The 19,017-nt window shown below is 39.6% G+C and overlaps 1 pseudogene; it reads right to left on the reverse strand.

Moving 5' to 3' along the window:
- Positions 1–15,401: 15,401 nt before the first annotated feature.
- LOC125345562 lies at positions 15,402–16,353 on the reverse strand (annotated as a pseudogene).
- Positions 16,354–19,017: the final 2,664 nt, after the last annotated feature.

Below are 19,017 nucleotides of genomic sequence, written 5' to 3' on the forward strand. Positions count from 1 at the left end.
AGGGGGCTATCCTAACCATGGCATTAAAGAAGATCCTTAAGCTAAAGAACATTAAAGAGAAGTCCCTGGATGAGGTGAGTATGTCCTACACAAAGCCCTCTTAGTGAGGACTCCTTTCCCCTGGGGTCACTTTTTGCTGAGATCCTCCTGAGACAAGTGGCAGTAGCCTGTGTCTTCAAAAGGTCTCCTCACTGCTCTTTGTATCTTTAGCTCATAAATATTGGCTCCAACAATGGGCAGAGGATGTTTGAGGCAGCTGCTGTTGGCAGGAGGACCTGTTGTTGCCATCTTGGGCATGGTTTACAATGTGATCATTCTAGGACCAACGATCTTACTAAGCTCGGCTGTTTTCATCCTCTTTTATCCAGCAATGGTGAGCAAGCCTTCTAGCCATATTAGGACAGCAATTCCTCCTTGGGAAACTAATACCTTCAAGGGAATTATAATAGATCTCATCCTCTGATTGGAAATTTCCCCAAATCAGCTCCTTGGTTTGGAGAAGTCCAGAACTAGGCAGTATAGTCCCATGTGGGTAGGTAATCACTTGTGGGGAAGAAGTTACCTCTTGCAAAAAGCAAGTGGCATTGGCTTCTAGTAACATTACAAAAGAGGAGTCTGAGGGAAGGAGAAAGCCAGCAGGTGAATGTTGCCTGGATAACATAGTAGTGTCTGAGTTATGTCACCTCCAGTTGGTATTTTCAGTCCTCCTGCCCCTGCTTTGGTAGCCCTCAAAATCTTCAATCATAGTGAGAATAAAGAGTACTTTGTAGTCACTGCCTTACCAGAGACAAGAATTAAATAATTCTTGATTATAATGAAGTCCCTTTTATTAAAGAAAAAAGAATACAACTACATAAGAGCCAGCCTGTCCCAGAAAACAGAATTATATGCTCACAGAGTGATTTCCAGCAGGTCAGGCAGTCCATTTTGAATGAGATATGATCTTGCTTTTCCTTTCAGATATTTCTGTCACGGCTTCAGGAGAAAATGTGTGACTGCCACAGATAACTGTGTCCCGAAGATGAATGAAGTTCTCACCTATATTAAATTTATTAAAATGTATGCCTGGGTCAAAGGATTTTCACAGAACATTCAAAGTGAGTTTAAAAAGTATCCTGTGGGGCTGGGAATATGGCCTAGTGGCAAGAGGGCTTGCCTCATTTACATTAAGCCCTAGGTTCGATTCATCAGCACCCCATATATAGAAAACAGCCAGAAGTAGCACTGTAACTCAAGTGACAAAGTGCTACCTTGAGCAAAAAGAAACCAGGGACAGTGCTCAGGCCTTGAGTTTAAGCCCAAGACTGGCCAAAAAAAAATATCAGTTGCTCATGCCTGTTATTCTAGCTGCTGAGGAGGCTGAGATCTGAGGGTCAGGATTCAAAGCTAGCCCTGGCAGGAAAGTCTATGAGACTCTTATCTCCAGGTAATCACCAGAAAAGCAAGTGTGGTACTGTGGCTCAAGTAGTAGAGTGCTAGTCTTGAGCTGAAGAGCTCAGGGTCAGTGCCTAGGCCCTGAGTTCATGCCTCAAGGCCGACCAAAAAAAATAAAAATAAAGAAGTGTGTGTGTGTGTGTGTGTGTGTGTGTGTGTGTGTGTGTGTGTAGCTACTCAGGAGGCTGAGATCTGAGGATCACATTCAAAGCCAGCCTGGATAGGAAAGTCTGTGAGACTCATCTCCACTTAATCACCAGAAAACCGGAAGTGGTGCTGTGGCTCAAGTGGTAGAGCACTAGCTTTGAGCTGAGGAGCTCAGGGTCAGCACCCAAACCCAGAGTTTGAGCCGCATGACCCAAACACACACACACACAAAAGAAAAGGAATGAAAGTTTCTGGGGGAGAGACAGAAGATAGCACCAACACAATAGGGAGGCACCCCCGAACACTCCAACCAAATAGTGAGATGGGAACTCCAACACCCAACGCCCCATCAATATTCCAGCAAACTCAGAAACAAACTGAGAAACACAAGAAACAAAAAAAGAACAAACAAAGAAAAGCCTACAATCTGCACAAAACTGGAAAATCTCTGGGGTACACCCCCTCCATCCCGGCCCGAAGAGGGCCAGGCCTGGAAAGTGGCCCCTGCACTGGCGACGGGACTGCAGATCTTCAGCAAGCACGGAAGCAACAGCAGAAAAGTCCGGCCACAAGTGCAGAGACCAGACAGCAGGAGCTCTATGGGACCCAGACCATGCACAGACTGGGCTGAGCCAGAAGGCGATGTAGGACCGAAAGGAACAGGACCAGACAACAGTGAGGGAGGCCAGCACTGTGGATGGGGAGAGCCAGGGCACAGCTTTGCCACACCTCACCCTGGAAAATCTCACAGCCTTGCAGGACATACACACACTCCAGGACCAGTAAGTTCCCCATCCCCCCCAACCCTACAGGAGATGAGCTCTGGCAGAGACCCAAAACTTGACATGGACCTCATTGCCAGGGGACAAAGAATCTAGAGCTCCCTCCCTCCCCTCCCGGCCCTGAGGGAACACAAGAGCCCCATATCTAGTGGTTCTAGGTCCCTACATCTCCTGGAAGAACACAGGAGCTACCAGTGGGCAGAGCAACTCCCAACAAAGTTGCTGGGGAGACACAATAGGTTAGCAACCCCCAAAGCCCCAGCTGGGGTGCCTGACTCTGTATACACCCCCCCCACAGCAGGGACCCAGGGACTGGTGGTCATTTGTCCTCTGCTTGAGGCTTTCCCGTTTGCACAGACTTTTTGAACAACAGATGCACTCATGCTCGTGTGTAATACCAGGGTCACCTCGGCCCAAACACGCACCCCCCAGGGCAGAGGCGGATAGATCGTAGGCACCAACCCCCACCCAGACACTTGAACCTGCTTGGGGCCATGCATACTGCCCCACAGCAGAATCAAGAGAGAGCAAAAGTACTCTCCAACAATCTGGGACAGCACACCCCCAAAAGAAGCAGGAGAACTTACACACATGCACCCCCAGAAGGCCAGTGTGGGTCAGCATGCTAGCCCTCCAGCAGTAGGTCCCTGAACCCACCCTCCCGCAGGAGTGCACAGGTGGACAAGCCGCCCATCAGTGGCAACACCTGCTCTGATAGGCACACTCCACACAGGTGGGCATGCCATCCAGCAGCAGCAACACTCACTCTGAGAGGCCAGCACTCCTGATCCACAGCAACTAGCAGGGAAAGAAACAAAAAAGAGAAACGTTTCCATGTCACGCTAAATCAGTGACCTGCAAACACCCAACAGTGGCTCACAAGCGTCAGGACAACATGGCAGCTTAGCACGGATCTGCAGAGAAAGCCACAGAACCTACCCACCCCTAACTGTGGCTAGGGTAACTGTGTTGGCAACTATCGAGATGGTCACCCTCACCCATAGGGCAGGACGGTTCAACAGCAGAACTCAGAATACAAACAAGTCCCCACTGGCAGACCAGCAGGAACCAGCACAAAGCCAAGCCAAAGCCGCCACCTAAAGGCCCCTGAAAGTAAGTGCAAATGGAAATCAAAAATCCCTAACTCCTTCAAGCCAGATGCATAAATCACAAAGAAATATTACAAATTTTATGAAAGGTCAAGCCAACTCGCCAGCTCCAAAAAACAGTACGACCGAAGAGGAGATGGAGAATAAAAAATCACCTGAGGCTAACACAGCAGAAATGTTTGAAATCCTCAAGAAAAAATTCAAAAACAATTCCAGGAATTTAGAATGGAAGTTTTGAAGGATCTTCAGGAAGTCAAGAAAGAAATGGAAGCAAAAATTGGTACAGTCTACTCCTCATCTAAAGACCTTAACATCCTGAGAAACAAAATGCATGAAAAAATGGAAGCAAAATACAACTCATTAAAAGAAATTACCACACTGAGAGCTGATCAGGCAACCATAAACAGCTCACTTGCCTCAATGCAAACCACAATCAAAGCCACTTGATCATTTTGAATCTTGTGTCTCTCTTTTGGATGATGATACAGCTGATAAGGACCAGAAGATTATCGTACTTCAAGAAACTGTCAAACTCGAGGGCAGACTAACCCAGGAGATAGAGGATAGGGAGAAGAGATATAATCTGCGTATAATCAGAGTAGAGGAAGGAGAGGAGTATCAGCAGGGGTATACAACACATATTCAATAAAATTATTGCAGAGAATTTTCCCAGTCACAAAAGGGAAAACCTCACCCCACCCTCACCCAAAACAGAAGCATATAGAACACCTAGCAGACAGGACCCTAGAAGAAAAACCCCCAGATACCTCATAGTGAAGGCCTCAAATTTCAACAACAAGGAGTATATTCTGAATGCAGTCAAAACAAAGAAAGAGGAATACTACAATGGAAAAAAGATCAGAATCATGGGTAGACCTCTCCACACAAACTTACAATGCATGAAGAGCCTGGAAGAACAATATCCAAGTCCTGCAGGCCAACAACTGCTAACCCAGAGTTAAATACCCAGCAAAATTAGAATTTACTTTTGAGGGAAAAAACAAATCTTTCCATAGCAAAGAGAAACTAAAGGAATATGTGAACAAGAAAACAGCCTTACAGAGAATTCTAAGAGGAGAAACCCACCCAACAGAAAATGTACAGGACCTCCAAACAGAAACAGATAGAAATTACAATAGCCAGAACCCAATAGGAAAAGCAGCTCAAGAAACACAAGAAAGGAAGGAAAGGAAAGAAGCAAAACGCAGCCTAACAGGAAAATGGAAGGGGAAAAAAAAAAAACTACACCTATTCATAATCTCTATAAATGTAAACGGGCTGAACTCTCTGATAAAAAGGAAAAGATCGGCAGAGTAGATTCACAGACAAAACAGAGTCATCTGTTGTCTTCAAGACACCATCTTACAGCAAAGACAAAAACAGGCTCCAAATGAAAGGATGGAGCAAGATCTTGCAAGCAACTGCATCTACCAAAGAGGCAGGGGTAGCCATCCTGATTTCAGACAAGCTAGACTTCCCATTAAAATTAGTTCAAAAAGATAAAGAAGGACACTACAAATTAATACAGGGTAAAACCCAGGAACAAGATATCACCGTGATAAATTTATACTCACCAAGCAAAAGAGGCCCTAAATATGTCAAACAAATTCTTTCAGAATTACAGAATAAGATAGACCCAAATACAGTCATAGTGGGAGATTTTAATACTCCACTCTCTCCAAGAGACAGATCCAACACACAGAGGATTAGCAAGGGAGCCGAAGACTTAAGTAACACCATATCAAACATGGATCTAACAGATCTGTGCAGTTTTTTACACTACAGAGATTAAATACACATTCCTCTCAGCAGCCCATGGAACAGACTCCAAAATAGACATACATACTCCATAGTCCACACAAAGAATCTCAGAAAATAGAAGAGTATTGACAGTATCCCCTGTATTCTATCTGATCACAGTGTGCAATCAAGGTATCCCTCAATAACAAAGGATACTACAGAAACTACACAAACTCTTGGAGACTAAACTCCTCACTGTTATCTAACATTTGGGTCACAGAGCAAATTAAGGATGAAATTAACGAGTTCATAAGCTACAATGACAGTGAAAATACATAAAAAAGAAACCTATGGGATACAGCAAAGGAAGTGCTGAGGGGCAAGATCATTGCTCTCAGCGCATACATTAAAAGAATCGAAACAGAACAGGTGAATAACCTCATGATGCAGTTAAAACGACTGGAGAAACAAGAAAAAATTGAATCTAAAACGACTAGGAGGAGAGAGATCACAAAGATTAAAGAAGAGATAAATCTGACTGAGAATAGGAAGACCATTCAACAAATAAATAAAAGTAAAAGCTAGTTCTTTGAGAAAAATAAATAAAATTGACAGAGCCCTAGCAAGACTTATCCAAAAAAAAAAAAAAAAAAAAAAAAGAAGAGACTCATATCTGTAAGATCAGGGACTCCACCAGAAAAATTACAACAAATACACAAAATATTCAAATAATTATAACAATTCAAAACAATTATAAGGAACTATTTCCTTTAGTCACTAAAGAATGAAAATTTTACAGCAATGGATCAATTCTTAGAGAAGTATAAACTGCTCAAACTGAATCAAGAAGAAATAAATCAACTTAATAAACCAATAATCTACAGCGAGATACAGGATGTAATCAAGAGCCTTCCAACAAAGAAAAGCCCATGCTTGGATGAATTCACCAATGAGTTCTATAAAACCTTCAGTGAGGAGCTAATACCAATACTCCTCAAACTCTTTCGCAAAATAGAAACAGGGAGAAATCCCAAACTCATTCTATGAAGCTAATATCATGCTCATCTCCAAACCAGGCAAAGACCCAACAAAAGGAGAATTACAGACTAATATCATTGATGAACATAGATGCAAAGCTCCTCAATAAAATATTAGCTAACAAGATCCAGAAACTGATCAAGAAAATTATACATCATGATCAAGTAGGCTTCAGCCCACAGATGCAAGGCTGGTTCAACATCCACAAATCAATAAACGTAATTCACCACATCAACAGAACTAAGACCAAGAACCACATCATCATCTCAGCCGGTGCCCAAAAAGCTTTTGACAAAATACAACACCCATACATGTTAAAAGCTCTGGAGAGGACAGGAATAGAAGGAACATTCTTTAAAACAATAAAATCCATATACAACAGACAAACTGCTAATATATTAAACGGGGAGAAACTAATACCATTCCCCCTAAACTCAGGAACAAGTTAAGGTTGCCTACTCTCCTGCTTCTATTCAACATAGTGCTGGAATCCCTAGCCATAGCAGTAAGGCAAGAGGAGGACATCAAAGGGATCCACATTGGTAAAGAAGAAATCAAACTATTCCTATTCACAGATGACATGATCTTATATCTGAAGGACCCAAAAACCTCAGTCCCCAAACTCCTAGAAGTACTAAACCATTTTGGCAAAGTAACAGGATACAAAATCAACCCAGAAAAATCAGCAGCTTTTCTGTACACCAGCAATGTACAAGCAGAAAAGGAAATTGTGGAAATAATACCATTTGCAATAGCTAAAAAAAAAAAAATTACCTACGGATTAACTTAACTAAAGACGTGAATGACCTATTTAATGAGAACTATAAAAATCTAAAAAGGGAAATCAAAGAGGACACCACGAGATGAAAAGACCTCCCATGCTCATGGGTAGGCAGAATCAATATAGCGAAAATGGCCATATTGCCCAAAATGTTATACAAATTCAATGCAATCCCCATCAAGGTCCCATCTACATTCTTCACTGAAATAGAGAAAACACACAGATTCATATGGAACAGCAAAAGTCATAGAATAGCCAAAGCAATCCTAGTCAAAAGCAGCACAGGAGCAATCACAATACCAGACTTCAAGCTCTATTATAGAGCCATCATATGAAAAACAGCCTGGTACTGGCATAAAAACAGACCTGAAGGCCAATGGAATAGCTGCATTCTTACAGTCAGATGATATTTGACAAAGGAGTTAAAGACATACAATGGAAAAAACATAGCCTCTTCAACTATTGGTATTGGGAACACTGGGTGGCCACATGTAGAAAACTCAAAGTGGACCCTAGCCTATCACCATGCACCAAGATGAACTCAAAATGGATTAAGGACCTCAACATCAGACCTGAAACCTTGAAACTTCTGAAGGACAGAGTAGGAGAGATACTAGAACTTATAGGCACAGGTAGAAACTTTCTGATCAGAGTCCCAGGGGCACAACAGATAGGGGAGAGGCTCGACAAATGGGACTACTACAAAATAAGTTTCTGCACAGCTAAAGACATAGCCACCAAACTAGGAAGACAGCCAACCACATAGGAAAGGATCTTCACCAGCACAGCAACAGACAAAGGCCTAATATCTGTCATCTACAGAGAACTAAAAAAAAAAAAAAAAAACACTAATCCCCTCCAAACCCAGGAAACCAATTATTAAGTGGGCAAAGGAGCTACAAAGAGACTTCACAAGAGAAGAAATAAAAATGGCAAAGAAGCATATGAGGAAATGTTCAACATCCCTGGCAGTAAAGGAAATGCAAATAAAAACAACCCTGAAATACCAACTCACTCCATTTAGAATGGCTTATACTCTGAACTCAGGCAACAACAAATGCTGGAGGGGATGCAGAGAAAGAGGAACCCTTCTCCACTGTTGGTGGGAGTGCAAATTGGTACCACCACTTTGAAGAACAGTATGGAGGTTGCTCTAAAAGCTCAACATAGACATACCCTATGACATAGCCATACCACTCCTAGGCATCTATCCTCAACAACAGGTCTCAGGATATCAAAAAGACATCTGCACATACATGTTTATTGCTGCACAATTAAAAATAGCCTAAATTTGGAAACAATCCAGATGCCCCTCTACAGATAAATGGATCAAAAAATGTGGTACCTGTACACTATGGAATGCTACATAGCGATTAGAAATGAGAAAATACTGGTATTTGCAGGGAAATGGTCACAGCTCGAACAAATATTGTTCAGTGAGAGAAGCCTAGAGCACAGATACCAAAGGGGCATGGTCTCCTTGATATATGACTATTGGGGGCAGAGCAGTAGAGACCAGGTCTGCAAAAAAACAAACTTCTTTTCAAATGTTATTTCCACGTTTGGGTCAGCGACTTTAAATTATGTATCTAAAACCAAACAACTACTAAACAAACATAAAAAGGTCTAGAATAGACATATCAGTGGATTACAATAGTTCAACACCTATGTACACATGATTCTATAAGATAAGGATAAGCAAAACAACTCCAAGGACAGGAGGATTCTATTGTTGATATTACGTTTAATATTCTAGCTGAATTTCCTTTGGCATACCCTACGTAGTTAGTGTATATGATTTTGGTACACAGGATATTGTGTATATGCCTACCTGAACTAGGGAAGGGAAAGAAAAATGAGGGTGTAACAGATATCACAAGAAATGTACTCAACACCTTAATATGTAACTATACCCCCTTTGCACAACATCTTGTCAAAAATTTGATTAATAAAAAAGACGTTTCTGGGGAAGAAAACCAGTGGTTTTTAGATGATTCGTGGTTTTTATTGTGCTGCCAGGATGGAGAGCTAGGGCTCTCGTGATATCAAAACCTGAAGAGAGTCAATACTCTGAAAGCTGCTGGTTGTTGATAATACAGAGTTCCAAAACTTGAAGCAGATTTAACTTTGTTTCATCTTGTAAGTCATTCTGCCATTCCTCCAGGACTTCCACAGTAAGGAAAGGAGCCCCTGGATTATCTTCCTCTAAGATGTTCATATGGACCAGTGGCTGGACCTCTTATTCTTACCCACATGATGAGAAATGATAAATGCCTAGAACTCTAGGAGATGTTACTGATTATCCAGACAGGATGGAGACAAGTGTTGGAGGCAGGACACCATCTGCCTAGCATGTGAGAGATACAGTTTAAATCCTTGCATCTCTCTCTCTGTCTCTCTCTCTCTCTCTCTCTCTCACACACACACACACACACAATAGTTTGAAAATTCAGAGAAGATGGTGATAGAACAAAAGCAAGTGATCCTAATGTAGGAGCCTTATGTTGTGAAAAGCATGGAAAGAATAGTTTGACATCTTTGTACCCCTTTTAATTTACATGCTCAGTGAAACAACACAAATTAGCAACAGTGACACTCTATCAGAAATCCTGGCTCTGACTAGTGATATTCATGACCCATTATCCTTTTCACCCCAAAAGACTGTGAGAGTGGCACAGAAGCAAAGCAGAAATGCTGAGGGACAAATTCATCAGCCTATCAAAGTTCTTGAAAGCACAGCCTGGCAGGTGGAATAATGGACTATCAAATGACCAGATGAGCTGGCCACTGGTGGCTCATACCAGTAATTCTAGCTACTGAGGAGACAGTGATCTGAGGACTGTGATTTTATGCCAGTCTGGTTATAACATTTGAGGATATGCTTCTAATATCCTAACCCAAACAGCACCCAACCCCATCCAGAAATACTATCCTGAATTGTCATTCCCTTGCTTTTTTTCCATGACTTTGAGGTGTTTATATAAACAGAATGAAACAAGATATGCTTTTCTACAAATTATTTTATCACTAAACATTGTATCACTGATTTACCAACAGTGATCTCAATGGCTAGAGATTATTTTCTTTGCTCTGTAGTATTCCATTGTCTAAATATACCATCATTTATTCATCAATCCTACTGCTTCTTTTATCCTCATGAGTAATGCAGCCACATTGCTCATGTCTTCTTGTATACTGATTAGGAATATGGACCTAACATTGAAATGGTTGATTCCAAAGTATGCACAATTTCAATTTTATTAGTCAATGCCATTGCTGTTCCAAATCAGCATACTGTGACTCGCATTGCTGGAAAGCCTTTTCTGGAGTATATATTGTTTATTTTCCTCAGCTCAACAGGTGCTATGACTTTGAAATTCTCAGGTAAAATTGATTTTATTTCCTTTGTCCTTTCTTGAGATGGGACTATTTAAACACATGTCCCACTTTTCTACCGGATTGCTGGTTCTGTCTAGAAGATGCTGTGATGAAGGATGAAGAATTACTCATGAAACAATATATTGCCCATAAGAGCCAGAAACAAGTTTAATAGGCAGACATGTTTAAACTGGAGTCTTTTCCATCTTCCAAGTTTTAGGGGTTAAAACACTCCCTTGGGGAGGGTCTTGGTTACAGATCAAGGGCATGTTCCAAGGGACTGTTAACAGGATATCAGCATGAGTAAGATAAGTACATTTGGGCATTCATCCTGTCCTTTCGCAGGATTACTGCAGAAAGTCAAATGAACAGCTGGATCTTGGGTTTTTTTCTTGGACACCAGATAAACACACAACCAGTGGTTTTCTGCCAGCATTAGGGATTCTCCATGCACTTTCCACTCATACTTCCCAATCCCAGTCATAGCACCCACTGGGACAGAGGATTCCACACCTCTCCCATCTTCATTTTTTAAAACAGCCATTTGTTGTTGTGAAGAAAGCAGCATGACCATCTTTGTTCTAGTTGGTTCTGATCAGGAGATAGCTTCATGTATTACTTGAAAGACTGAAATAACAAGAACAATTATTCCCATAGCAAATAATCCACATATGAGTCCAGAGAACTAAGTTTTAATGTTAAGACAATTGACATGGTTTTACAGTTCCTTGAATACTGATTTGATAAGCATAGTTTACTTGATGTAATTAGGAATGTATCTTTTCCATTTCCTGGTGGAAGGAATAAGAAAAAGCACCATGGTGATGTTTTCTTACTAGTTTCCAATCATGTTGGAAGGAATTATAAGGTAAAGGTTTTACACATCATTTTTCAAAACCAAGATCATATTGGGGTTGCTGTCTCTCAAATAGAGCCTGCTGTCATTCAATGCCTTATTCTAAGATATCCAGACTTGTCAGAATTATTTGGCCTATATGAGTTTGTCTTAACTCAGGAAGTAAGATCCCTGAGTTACTATCGATACTAGACAAATAAGATAAAAACTGATTTTCAGGAATTCAGGGAGCTGGACTTGCTGGGGTCTTGCCAGGTCATCTTTCTATTGATAGCTAGAGTTGAAGGGCTGTTTTTTCCAGCTCTTGGTGCAGCTTGGCACAGCTAGCAGGCAGCCACTGTAGTCCTGTAGAAAAGAGAATAAGCATATAATGATATGTAATAATCCTACATGGTCTTTCCAGAACCCACCCCCTTGACGGTCCTTTGCCAGAACCTTGGGTTTAAGTTATTTAAAAAAGGTGTTTTGTGGGCTGGGACTATGGCCTAGTGGTAGAGTGCATGCTTCACATACATGAAGCCCTGGGTTCAATTCCTCAGCACTACATATAGAAAAATTCAGAACTGGTGCTGTAGCTCAAGAGTGCTAGCCTTGAGTGTCACTCAGGCCCATGTTCAAGCCCAGGACTGGCAACAAAATAAATGTGTTTCAGCTGCTGCAAAACAGTATAAAATTTTTAGGGGAAATGAAATTTTAGCTAGAAATGTCTAGGGGATATATTCTTATCTCCCCTTTTTTGTTAGATATTATCTTAGACTATGATGAACATGTTATCCAATTGCTTGAACTTGGTGATTATAAGGAATACTACAGTGATGCTGAATTTTCCATTGCTGTAAAAATAGCTGAAAACTATGAGAGGTATAACACATTCCATTATCAGGAGTGTGTGTGTATGTGTGTGCATGTGCACCCGTGTGTGCGCTTGTGCACACACACACATTTGCTGGTCCTAGAACTTGAACTCAGGGCTTTGGCAGTATTACTAAACTTTTTTTCTCAAGGCTAGCAACTCTACCACTTGAGCCACAGCTCCACTTCTGTGTTGTTATTTCTGGTTAATTCAAGATAAGGATTTGTGTTCTTTCCAACCTAGACTGGCTTTGAACTGTTATTCTCTGATTTCAGCCCCCATATAGAGAGGATTATAAGCATGAGCCCTTAGAGCCTGGCCATTATTAGTTTTTAATGGTTATGGTACCCCTATGTGACAAAAACTGTCTAACAAGTAAAATGTGAAATATTTTGCTGCTTCTCCATTCAATGGAATAGCATGAATTAAATGAGAAAAAGCATCAATGAAAGCACAAGCATACTATTGCCATCCAGAGGCTGGGGACATGAGTATCTTTGATAAAGAGTAAAACAAAATCTCTGTTAGTAAATGTAATATTATTTTGTTTTCCTCATTAATATACCAGCCAGTAATTCAGAAATCATTGTTACAACAAATGAGAGTGGATATCTTTGCTTTATATCTGTCTCTAAAGCAGATTCAGTCAACATTTCACCACTAAGTATTAAAGTTTAATATTGGCAGTTCCTCTACATTCTGTATTACTTTAACAATGTCTATACCTATGTACAAATTGATAAAAGCTGTTATCAGGAATAAATGTTACATTTTATCAAATATATTTCTTTTGATTTATTATCATGTGAGTACAAATTTGAATAATTGTATAAATGTTACATAAATAAAATTAAGCAATGACTAACAGTCATTAGATTTCTAGGATGAGAGCCTTAATTTCATTATAATTTATTTCACTTGTATATACCATTAGGTATAATGAACTAACTTTTCAAAAATTTGCATTTATGTTTACAAATGAGGTTGGCTTATAATTCCATATTACATTTTGCTCTAACTCAACTTTTTCATCAAAATTTGATAGCTTCATGAAGAGGTTAAATAGCATTGTTTTTCATTTTATACTCTGGCATGATTTGTAAAAGTATTTCTTTAATTTTTTCCAAAAATTTAACTGTCCACAGGCTGGTATATATTTGTAATCTGAGTGATTCAGGAAGCAGAAATGAGTAGAACTGTGATTACAGGCTAACCTGGGCAAAAAGAAAGATGCCATTTCAGAGATGGCACTTGGTGGCATGTCATAATCTTAGCTAAGTATGAGGCAGACATGAAAGGACTGTGGAACATGGATAAAAACAGAAGATCCTATCCTAAATCTCAAAAATTCTGGGAGTATTGACAATGGAAGAGCATCTGCCTAGCTAACATAAACCCTTCTGAAATCATAGAACTTTTAGTACTATTATCTTCTATTTCATTCATTACTCCTCTTGTTTAATTCCATTCTTGTTCTTTTTCTCTGTACACTCTGTTCATCTTTTTACCAATTCTTTAGTTGGCTGTACTTTTATCCATAAAACATGGCTCTGGAAAGTCCATGGAAATGTTGATAATAATACTATTATGTTCATGGGCATAAGCCCTGTGTTAATAACCATGCTATAGATAATGTCATTTGTTATCAAACTAAAAAACACTTTGTTTCTAAGGCAATGTGAAAAGATTGAAAAGATTGAAAAGCTAATCTGAACTGGATCTTAAAATATATAAGTACTAATAGTTCAAGAAAAATTCATGAAATCTGGAAGAAGATGAAAATACACATGACATGGGTCAAAAATGTGAAAGGGTTTAGTGTACAGAAGGAAGAATTAAATTCGTCCCTCAATGCAGCACTGCCATATGAGATGACTGGTTCAAAAATGTATTGTATCTTCCATCCCATCAGCTGTGAAGGCATTCACTAATCCACTTCCCAAAGTTCACTCTCAGCAGATCTAACAGAAGAGAACTTTCATGTGAGGTTCTCAGTGCCTGAAAGGTTTGATTTTTATTCCCTCTGGAATAAATTCACTGGTGATGCAATACAATGGATACTAATTGGAATAGAAAAGCCAAGAGCTTGTTCAAACCATGGTTCCTAATTTATATGATTTTAATTGACCATTGAGCCTCCATATGCACAGCTCACATCTGTGCTTATTACTCCTATTTTCAGCCCAGAGGAAAATATGCTTTATGAACATAATAGGTACAAGAGCCTAGGCCTACAAAGATGAATGTGGTGGCTCGAATTCTTGGGCAACTCAATGTTCACATAAACACAAATAGTCAGAATGCCAAGTGATTTTAGATACACATAATCTTCACATCTAATTTGTATCTTCCCACCTTCTCTTTCCTATACCCACAAGTACTCTTATCTCTGCCAATGTCAGGACCCAAAATATGCTGATCTTGCAGTATCCAACCTACCATAGACACTTAGCCATCCATACTTACATCAAATAACATCCCCAAATTGCAGGCTTCAATACCACCCTGTGCTTACAAGTCAAAGGCCTGGAACACTATATCTGCCATTGATGCAATAAATATTCATATCAATGGATGTACAATATAGTGATATCCAATTTTCCTGAAAGCACTTTACCAAAGAACTCATTTGCCAATCATGTTGGTGGCCTTCTTAAACTTGTCTATGTACTGAAATCATTCTATGACTATTACAAACCTATCTCAATACATATTAAGTTGGCCTGTATGTCCAGGATGGCTCAAAATTGGACATTCTCAACTCCTTCCCTCTTGTTCTTCCCAGTCATGATAACATTGTCTCTACCCATTTCTCTACTTTTTCCTCTCTGTCCAGGACACTCTATATCCAGTGTCCTCTTCTCTACGTCCCCTGGTCCTCTCTTAGTCCTTTCCTTAACATGTCCTCTTTCTCTACCTGTTTATTCTTCTCTGTTCCCTAAGTGCTCTCTTGGTCTGTGTATTGCTCTCTTCAGTATTTTCCAGGTGAACATTTAAACATTCTCACCCAGAGCCATTCTATTGCAGTAACAGGACCAGAGAAGAGACAAATTAAGCTTTTGGTAAACATTGTCATATGGCAAAATAAAAACTGGTCAAGTAAAAACCTCACTGGATTTTGAAAGAGCTGTTAAGAATTTTTATTCAAAACCAATTACTATAACCATTGTGAATAGATAAGAGAAACAAATCTTAATTGAAAAAAATTGTCAAATTGGTCATAATGTGCAATTCAAAAATGAATTTCAATGATGCCAAAATGTTAGCAAAACAACCAATGTCTCTAAAGAGGACTTGAGTAGACTTGATCAAGCAGTATTTTCAGCTGTCCTCAGTGATGATACACCTCTGCATTCTGAGGATCAATGTCAGCAGCCATATTAAAGTCCTGAGTAGACAGCAAAGGCTGCTGCTGTTGCATGTACATGCTGCCTCTTTTGATGAGGTCATTTGCTCAAAGCTTCACATTAGCTTCTTTCAAACTGATGACCTTATTTAAGTCAGGTTTGGCTGCATTAGCATTGCCAATAAGCAGGTAGAAGGTGGCTCATAGCAACAATGCTTCTGCCATGTATTTGCCTTGTGTATCTATTTCTTTTGAGCATTCACTTATGATTGTATCATAGTTTTCTTCTTCCATGTACTGTTTGGCTTTTACATATCCAGAATTTTCTTTTACTTCTAAAGCTTCCCTCTCCTTATTTTTATCTTCATCAGACTTCTCTCCTTTAAGCATGGGCTGAGAAATTATATCATCCATGAAAGAACTGAAGTAAGATTTGATAAACTGTGGAGATGGCATCAGAGGTTCACGGTTCTTATATTTTTCTTTGGCTTTCTCTTTTCCAAGAAGTTTAAGTACTTTATCAGCTAATAGCATACTTTGCTGATTTTGGAACCTTTTGATATACACACAGCAGTGACATCTTCTAAACATTCCTTCTTATTGTCTAGCTTCTCATGGGCTTTTGCATGTCTAAAGAGAGCTTTCACATATTTGGGATTCAGTTCAACAGCCTTTGTACAATCCTGTGCCACCTCTTTCCATTTTTGCAACTGTTCAAAGGCAGCAGCTCTGTTTTGATAAAATGTGTAAAGTCGACATTCTTCTCCGTAGGGCATAAACTAATAGCCTCAGTATAGCATTGAATAGCTTGGTCATATTTTCCTGCTTTAAAATACTTATTGCCTTTGTTCTTGGCTGCTTGGGCTCTATCAAGAGAGTTCAGTTCCAAACAGTACAAGAAATGTATCCAATGCCTAATGTATGAAACTGTAACCTCTCTGTACATCAGTTTGATAATAAAAATTTGAAAAAAAAATTAAAAAAGGACTTGAAAAAGTATAAAATGACTCTTAAAAGATATGATGTTAGTATCTATGAGAAGAATATATTTACATACATATTCAAGAAAGATGTATCTATGAGCAGAAGACTGTCACTATGAAACTTAGCTTTAGAAAGAATCAAACCAAAGGCTGTAGACATCGCCTCATTGCCTTGCGTGGAGAGAATGACATTCACTCACTCTACATTTTTAAGACATCACGTTTGATTGACTCTGTCAGAATCAGAACATGATGTTCTTATCAAGAAGACTTAATTACGGGGCTGGGGATATGGCCTAGTAGCAAGAGAGCTTGCCTCCCATACATGAAGCCCTAGGTTCGATTCCCCAGCACCATGTATATGGAAAACGGCCAGAAGGGGCGCTGTGGTTCAGGTGGCAGAGTGCTAAGCCTTGAGCAGGAAGAAGCCAGGGACAGTGCTCAGTGCAAGTCCCAGGACTGGCCAAAAAAAAAAAAAGAAGACTTAATTATGACATCTAGGTGAAGTGGTGCATGTTTTGTATCCTAGGATGATGAAGGCTAAGGGAGGAGGATTGTGAGTGCAAGGACAACCAGGCTACGTCCCAAAACCCTCTTAAAAATAACTTTAAATAAGTTCCAAATTTTTACAGAATGAACTCATAAGTGGTAATTACCTCCCTTAACCTGAAGTCTTTTCTCCTTGCTGGATATATACCATGGAAAGCTAAAGAGAAAATCTTTCTTGCACTTAAAAACACTTTATGTACATTTTAATATACACATTCTTGTAAAAAATTTAGCTGAGTCCTAATATCAGATTTAAAGAATATTTTCTAATATTGGGCTCAATAACATTGTGCTGTGTTGACTTGCTTGGAGCAAAAACGAAACTTTAATAAAAATTGAAAATATTTGTTTTCAGGAAAATTATTACCGAAACTTTATTCTTGGACTTATCCTATAAACTTAGTATCACACCAAAAGGATTTTGAAAGGATTTTACAAAAAGTTTTGAAGAGAATGTTCTGTGTGTGTGTGATGTGTGTCTAAACATGCATTCATTGTACTGGCCTTTGTTCCCCCATTTATCCCACCATATACCCTATCCCTCACCCTTTTTCAGTAGCTTCATTTAAAAACATAACCAAAGAAAAAATGAAATACAAGCTCTGGGTAAGACCCAAGGCACAAATATTTCTATTACGAAGGCTTATGCTTAAGACTGAGCACAAATAATAGCGTCTTGCCTTTTCTACCTACCATTGAAGACAACTGGGGGTAGAAGGGAAGAGACCACTTGATTAAGAAACTCGCATGCAGACTGTATACGCTCTTTCCCACAGCATTTTAGGACGACATGGGAAGTTTAAGGCACACCAAATCTCACCAAAGGCAACTATAAAAGGGCAAGTTTTTAAAGTGTGTCACATTAAATGTAACATAAAACATAAAAATTCACCCAAAAGATGTTTTTCACCCTATGACTTTTCTGGCTTTGTTCTATCTTACCATCAAATTAGTTTCTCTCCCACCTGAACACAGTGCACTAAGTTTGCAGGAAGCAAGTCATGAATGTATTACTGTCTCCTCTTCTTACCTACAAAAATCACCAAAAGTCCTCTCAAATTTGAAAGGGAGAGGAAATGCTAATTCCACTTTGTCACTCTCAATCATTTCTTTCAACATCCAAGTTATGCACTGAGACATAAATCTAAACTATAATCATAAAATTGATCTCCTAATGATTTCAATGTGTATCCTTTTTCTAACTCCTCTACCTTGACGTCATATCTAGCCCTCACTATCCTCTCCTAAAACAGCATCAATCTCCATATTCTTCTCTCTGATATAAGTTTTCTTCCGTTTTTTTTTTTTTTTTTTTTTTTTTTTTTGGCCAGTCCTGGGCCTTGGACTCAGGGCCTGAGCACTGTCCCTGGCTTCTTCCCGCTCAAGGCTAGCACTCTGCCACTTGAGCCACAGCGCCGCTTCTGGCCGTTTTCTGTATATGTGGTGCTGGGGAATCGAACCTAGGGGCTCATGTATCCGAGGCAGGCACTCTTGCCACTAGGCTATATCCCCAGCCACATTCTTCCGTTTTTAATCTAATATCTGCACAGCAATTACAGTGATCACTCGGTAACTCACTTGTGATCTTGTCACTCCTCAGTACTACCCATTAACTACAGGATAAAGGACACATTCTATAGAATGACTTACAAAACCCTTCAACCTTTTCCAAACATCTTTTCCTCCATAACAAACTCTACCCAATATCATTACCATAATTGTAATTTCTGATACCATACATTTTCAAGTCTCCATATTCATGTGGCTCTTCCTATTGGAATTGCCCTCAATTCTTTATCTCATTTGTTAATTCTGAATCAATGTTGAAGATTTCTATTTAAGAGAATATTCATCTAGGAAGCTTTCTCTAACCTCAATTCTTCCTCTGACCAGTAAATACAAGCTGGAAACAAAGCTTCCCTCCTGTGATCTCAGGATTCCTTAATTTAATTTCCCACCTTTCACTGATATTTTTTCCTTTAATGTTTTCTGGTGCAGGCACTGGAGCTTTTTGTTTATGG

The sequence above is a fragment of the Perognathus longimembris genome, unplaced genomic scaffold (genome assembly GCF_023159225.1).
Source record: "Perognathus longimembris pacificus isolate PPM17 unplaced genomic scaffold, ASM2315922v1 HiC_scaffold_5926, whole genome shotgun sequence".
In the NCBI taxonomy this organism is placed as follows: Eukaryota; Metazoa; Chordata; class Mammalia; order Rodentia; family Heteromyidae; genus Perognathus; species Perognathus longimembris.